A 6975-nucleotide genomic window follows, 5' to 3' on the forward strand; every position below is an offset into this window, starting at 1 on the left:
AGTTGCAGGCCAAATATGTGTGACATTTCTGCGACTTTAGCTTCTAGAGCATTTTTACAACATTATACATAGGTGCTGAATACATAAAAAGCGACTGTTCAGCGACAGACAAGTCGCATCGGCTGAAAGTAGGCCAGAATGTCAGTCCATGTTGGAGCAGGTTTAGATACAGTCTAAAGCATAGATCTCAAAGTCTGTGCACAGAATTTAGCAAGGGCCTCGCACCTTCTGATGCATCAGGTAGGTGCACAATAGCATAGCCTAACCCTCTGTACTTTGGTCTATATTGATGCGGGACATAGACAGCCAGCTGATGACCAATCCATTAGTGCAATGGATGGCTGGAAGCATTTGTCTTTGCCTTTGCAATACCACAGAAGCAATGCATGGTCAATGTACAGCAATGACACACCTGTGTGAACAGCCAGGAGACCCCCCCCCCCCCCCATGTTATGTTACATAGTTACATAGTTAGTACGGTCGAAAAAAGACATATGTCCATCACGTTCAACCAGGGAATTAAGGGGTAGGGGTGTGGCGCGATATTGGGGAAGGGATGAGATTTTATATTTCTTCATAAGCATTAATCTTATTTTGTCAATTAGGAACATTCAGCACCCACCCGCTATCAAGGCAGCTGCCTATCATGTCATGCCCTACCTGCACAGGTGTGCTGGCTACTCAAATGATCCAATTAAGGAGGCCATTTAGTCAGCAGCAGCAGAAGTCCTGTGCCTGGACGCTCCAACAGGGGCCAGACACAAGCAGAAGCAGAAGCAGCAGAAGCAGCAGCAGCACCACCTTTTGTTTTTTGGCTGCAGCAGCAGCAAGGCCCACAGGGCTGGCTAGCTGGCTAGCCAGCAAGCAGGTAGCAATGAAAGTAGGAATCTTTCTTTTTAACCCTGTAAGGGGGTGGTGCACTGTACCCGAAGATACTGCCATATCGGGTCAATGCATAGGGCGACGGAAGCAAGCTTCGAAATCGGCCCCCGTTCTCAAAAATCCATTTAATATATGGTCCCCAGATAGGGGACGTATCAGATATTAAACTGATAAGAACAGATTTTTTTTTTTTTTTTTTTTTTTTTTTTTTTATCTAAAGCCGAGGAACGTGCTTTCGATTCACCCAAAGTGCAAGAAAAAGTGCAAACGTGTTACACTAAAAAAAACGTGCACAAAGGATGCGGTCTATCGCAAGCCCTTCTCCGATAGGAGAGAGGCCCCCCAACAAACCTTACCCTTCACCTCCGGACCAAAAGGTACCTGCGAGGTTCCAGGTTCGATGTCCCTTTTCGCCGAAGCTACTAGGGGACCACAAATGCTCCCGGCATCCCCCTTGGCGTTGGCCAAGGTATCTGCCCGCAGAGCCGATTACAGTAGGTACCCTGCCAAAGCAGGAGTACCCGGGGTGTTTGCAGGGAGGTGCGGAACCTAATGGCCACACACACCTCCCCTAGACCGCCAGGAGGGACACCCAGAAGGGCTACCGCATCCTGACAAATCCTGTGAACACACAACACGCAAAAAGTGACACAGTGAGACAAAAAAGAAATAAATAAGTGAATGTGTGCAGATATACTGCCCGGACATCCGGCCGGATCTATAAAAATTTCTCTGATCCTAGCCAGAAGGCCGGGAATCAAGAGGTGAGTGCCACAAGGTGAAGAGATTATGGTGCCCGTGCTTCAACTCAGTGAGCCTATTCTCCCAGTGAGTTTCGGCACCTCGGGGTCACCACTCCCCGAGGCACAAAAGTACCTCGGCTCTAGACCCTCTCAGCCTCATGGCGAGACCCGGAGGGAACAGGTCACATCGGGGCAGCCGTCGAGCTGATTCCTCAGAACCAGCCCCGGAAAGCCCTGGTACACCTGCATCCTCCATGCAGCACCCATCCCCACCAGCATGAAAACTGATAAGAACAGATACTACACTTGATCTTAGCCAAAAGGCCGAGAAGCGATAACCGTGAAAGGGGCGGGCCCAACAAGGTCCCCTTCATGGGCACTATCACTGCTTGCTGTCAGGGAGGCTGCCAGACAATTTTCCATGCACACTCTGGGCTGGGGGGCAGTCAACCACCAGTACACACAGCAGAACCTAAACCCATACCATTATTGCTAAGCAGCAAGACAGGGGCCCATTGCACTCCCACGGGGCCTTTTTAAATGCAATCCATAACCCGGATTTGCCAGGAACCCTTCTTACTCCTCCTACTTGCATGTGACACTGGGCTTAGGATCTGCATAGGAAACACACACACAAGCACACACCTACCTTTGTTGCCTGCAGATGCCTCCTTGGCTGTCCCCAAACGGTATCAAACCAACACCCACGGGAAGCTGTAAGCATAGAGGACATGCCTGCACCCCATTGGACTTACCTGTGTGGGTTAAATCCGGGTTATTTGACAACCTATGGCGGTGATGGTTCTGCTCAGGCAGAGCAGTGCTGATGCTCCTCATAAAGCTGTCGCTGCTGTGAAGGTTCTAGGTGACATCACAAATCCCTTTGGTTACATACACAACAAAGCTGGGTTGTTGTTGTTTACACTCTGCAAGGCCTGTGGAAGTGAGTGACATCATAGCACTGTAGTTCTGAGGGTTCAAGATGGATGCAACAATCTCCTGTTGCTTCTATGAAGGCCGTAATAGACGACATCACCAAACAGCTCCATAGTCACATACACAGCAAAGGAGAGATGTTGTTTACACCTAGTGATGTCAGTGGTATTGAGTGACATCACAGCACAGTGCTAAGGCTCCTGGGCCTGGACACAGCAGCGGCTGCAATATCTCAACGGAGAATACGTTTATATCTATGTGTGTGTGTGCGCATATATATATATATATATATATATATATATATATATATATATTTCTCCGCCGAAATCACTTTTAAACCCATTTCCACCTTTTTTTCCCTTCTCTTCCTCTTACTTTTTTTTCACGTTTTTTTACGTTTTTCTCCTTTTCGCCTCTTTTCTGGGCGTATTATTCTTCTTTTTCTTCTTTTTTTTCGTCTAATGCATACCCCATCAGTGCAGCAATGCTTATTCAATACCGCCAGCAGATGGAGACACTGGGGGATAATTTTCTAAGGATTTATACTGATTTTTCCTGTCTGAATTTGTCGCACAGAAAGTTGCAGGCCAAATATGTGTGACATTTCTGCGACTTTAGCTTCTAGAGCATTTTTACAACATTATACATAGGTGCTGAATACATAAAAAGCGACTGTTCAGCGACCAAGTCGCATCGGCTGAAAGTAGGCCAGAATGTCAGTCCATGTTGGAGCAGGTTTAGATACAGTCTAAAGCATAGATCTCAAAGTCTGTGCACAGAATTTAGCAAGGGCCTCGCACCTTCTGATGCATCAGGTAGGTGCACAATAGCATAGCCTAACCCTCTGTACTTTGGTCTATATTGATGCGGGACATAGACAGCCAGCTGATGACCAATCCATTAGTGCAATGGATGGCTGGAAGCATTTGTCTTTGCCTTTGCAATACCACAGAAGCAATGCATGGTCAATGTACAGCAATGACACACCTGTGTGAACAGCCAGGAGACCCCCCCCCCATGTTATGTTACATAGTTACATAGTTAGTACGGTCGAAAAAAGACATATGTCCATCACGTTCAACCAGGGAATTAAGGGGTAGGGGTGTGGCGCGATATTGGGGAAGGGATGAGATTTTATATTTCTTCATAAGCATTAATCTTATTTTGTCAATTAGGAACATTCAGCACCCACCCGCTATCAAGGCAGCTGCCTATCATGTCATGCCCTACCTGCACAGGTGTGCTGGCTACTCAAATGATCCAATTAAGGAGGCCATTTAGTCAGCAGCAGCAGAAGTCCTGTGCCTGGACGCTCCAACAGGGGCCAGACACAAGCAGAAGCAGAAGCAGCAGAAGCAGCAGCAGCACCACCTTTTGTTTTTTGGCTGCAGCAGCAGCAAGGCCCACAGGGCTGGCTAGCTGGCTAGCCAGCAAGCAGGTAGCAATGAAAGTAGGAATCTTTCTTTTTAACCCTGTAAGGGGGTGGTGCACTGTACCCGAAGATACTGCCATATCAGGTCAATGCATAGGGCGACGGAAGCAAGCTTCGAAATCGGCCCCCGTTCTCAAAAATCCATTTAATATATGGTCCCCAGATAGGGGACGTATCAGATATTAAACTGATAAGAACAGATACTACACTTGATCTTAGCCAAAAGGCCGAGAAGCGATAACCGTGAAAGGGGCGGGCCCAACAAGGTCCCCTTCATGGGCACTATCACTGCTTGCTGTCAGGGAGGCTGCCAGACAATTTTCCATGCACACTCTGGGCTGGGGGGCAGTCAACCACCAGTACACACAGCAGAACCTAAACCCATACCATTATTGCTAAGCAGCAAGACAGGGGCCCATTGCACTCCCACGGGGCCTTTTTAAATGCAATCCATAACCCGGATTTGCCAGGAACCCTTCTTACTCCTCCTACTTGCATGTGACACTGGGCTTAGGATCTGCATAGGAAACACACACACAAGCACACACCTACCTTTGTTGCCTGCAGATGCCTCCTTGGCTGTCCCCAAACGGTATCAAACCAACACCCACGGGAAGCTGTAAGCATAGAGGACATGCCTGCACCCCATTGGACTTACCTGTGTGGGTTAAATCCGGGTTATTTGACAACCTATGGCGGTGATGGTTCTGCTCAGGCAGAGCAGTGCTGATGCTCCTCATAAAGCTGTCGCTGCTGTGAAGGTTCTAGGTGACATAACAAATCCCTTTGGTTACATACACAACAAAGCTGGGTTGTTGTTGTTTACACTCTGCAAGGCCTGTGGAAGTGAGTGACATCATAGCACTGTAGTTCTGAGGGTTCAAGATGGATGCAACAATCTCCTGTTGCTTCTATGAAGGCCGTAATAGACGACATCACCAAACAGCTCCATAGTCACATACACAGCAAAGGAGAGATGTTGTTTACACCTAGTGATGTCAGTGGTATTGAGTGACATCACAGCACAGTGCTAAGGCTCCTGGGCCTGGACACAGCAGCGGCTGCAATATCTCAACGGAGAATACGTTTATATCTATGTGTGTGTGTGCGCATATATATATATATATATATATATATATATATATATATATATATATATATATATCTCCGCCGAAATCACTTTTAAACCCATTTCCACCTTTTTTTCCCTTCTCTTCCTCTTACTTTTTTTTCACGTTTTTTTACGTTTTTCTCCTTTTCGCCTCTTTTCTGGGCGTATTATTCTTCTTTTTCTTCTTTTTTTTCGTCTAATGCATACCCCATCAGTGCAGCAATGCTTATTCAATACCGCCAGCAGATGGAGACACTGGGGGATAATTTTCTAAGGATTTATACTGATTTTTCCTGTCTGAATTTGTCGCACAGAAAAGTTGCAGGCCAAATATGTGTGACATTTCTGCGACTTTAGCTTCTAGAGCATTTTTACAACATTATACATAGGTGCTGAATACATAAAAAGCGACTGTTCAGCGACAGACAAGTCGCATCGGCTGAAAGTAGGCCAGAATGTCAGTCCATGTTGGAGCAGGTTTAGATACAGTCTAAAGCATAGATCTCAAAGTCTGTGCACAGAATTTAGCAAGGGCCTCGCACCTTCTGATGCATCAGGTAGGTGCACAATAGCATAGCCTAACCCTCTGTACTTTGGTCTATATTGATGCGGGACATAGACAGCCAGCTGATGACCAATCCATTAGTGCAATGGATGGCTGGAAGCATTTGTCTTTGCCTTTGCAATACCACAGAAGCAATGCATGGTCAATGTACAGCAATGACACACCTGTGTGAACAGCCAGGAGACCCCCCCCCCCCCCATGTTATGTTACATAGTTACATAGTTAGTACGGTCGAAAAAAGACATATGTCCATCACGTTCAACCAGGGAATTAAGGGGTAGGGGTGTGGCGCGATATTGGGGAAGGGATGAGATTTTATATTTCTTCATAAGCATTAATCTTATTTTGTCAATTAGGAACATTCAGCACCCACCCGCTATCAAGGCAGCTGCCTATCATGTCATGCCCTACCTGCACAGGTGTGCTGGCTACTCAAATGATCCAATTAAGGAGGCCATTTAGTCAGCAGCAGCAGAAGTCCTGTGCCTGGACGCTCCAACAGGGGCCAGACACAAGCAGAAGCAGAAGCAGCAGAAGCAGCAGCAGCACCACCTTTTGTTTTTTGGCTGCAGCAGCAGCAAGGCCTACAGGGCTGGCTAGCTGGCTAGCCAGCAAGCAGGTAGCAATGAAAGTAGGAATCTTTCTTTTTAACCCTGTAAGGGGGTGGTGCACTGTACCCGAAGATACTGCCATATCGGGTCAATGCATAGGGCGACGGAAGCAAGCTTCGAAATCGGCCCCCGTTCTCAAAAATCCATTTAATATATGGTCCCCAGATAGGGGACGTATCAGATATTAAACTGATAAGAACAGATACTACACTTGATCTTAGCCAAAAGGCCGAGAAGCGATAACCGTGAAAGGGGCGGGCCCAACAAGGTCCCCTTCATGGGCACTATCACTGCTTGCTGTCAGGGAGGCTGCCAGACAATTTTCCATGCACACTCTGGGCTGGGGGGCAGTCAACCACCAGTACACACAGCAGAACCTAAACCCATACCATTATTGCTAAGCAGCAAGACAGGGGCCCATTGCACTCCCACGGGGCCTTTTTAAATGCAATCCATAACCCGGATTTGCCAGGAACCCTTCTTACTCCTCCTACTTGCATGTGACACTGGGCTTAGGATCTGCATAGGAAACACACACACAAGCACACACCTACCTTTGTTGCCTGCAGATGCCTCCTTGGCTGTCCCCAAACGGTATCAAACCAACACCCACGGGAAGCTGTAAGCATAGAGGACATGCCTGCACCCCATTGGACTTACCTGTGTGGGTTAAATCCGGGTTATTTGACAACCTA

At 47.3% G+C, this 6975-nt stretch overlaps 3 non-coding genes and 1 pseudogene across 3 annotated transcripts; all 4 read right to left on the reverse strand.

Moving 5' to 3' along the window:
- Nucleotides 1-910: 910 nt before the first annotated feature.
- Nucleotides 911-1107, reverse strand: LOC130314424 (U2 spliceosomal RNA). Its single transcript, XR_008862122.1, has one exon. It is a non-coding gene; the product is annotated as a U2 spliceosomal RNA (small nuclear RNA).
- A 694-nt stretch (nucleotides 1108-1801) lies between these two features.
- On the reverse strand, nucleotides 1802-1961 carry LOC130314426 (U2 spliceosomal RNA; annotated as a pseudogene).
- A 2080-nt stretch (nucleotides 1962-4041) lies between these two features.
- LOC130314423 (U2 spliceosomal RNA) lies at nucleotides 4042-4232 on the reverse strand. The gene has a single exon (XR_008862121.1). It is a non-coding gene; the product is annotated as a U2 spliceosomal RNA (small nuclear RNA).
- Nucleotides 4233-6330: 2098 nt separating this feature from the next.
- Nucleotides 6331-6521, reverse strand: LOC130314421 (U2 spliceosomal RNA). Its single transcript, XR_008862119.1, has one exon. It is a non-coding gene; the product is annotated as a U2 spliceosomal RNA (small nuclear RNA).
- Nucleotides 6522-6975: the final 454 nt, after the last annotated feature.

The sequence above is a fragment of the Hyla sarda genome, unplaced genomic scaffold (genome assembly GCF_029499605.1).
Source record: "Hyla sarda isolate aHylSar1 unplaced genomic scaffold, aHylSar1.hap1 scaffold_1818, whole genome shotgun sequence".
NCBI lineage: Eukaryota > Metazoa > Chordata > Amphibia > Anura > Hylidae > Hyla > Hyla sarda.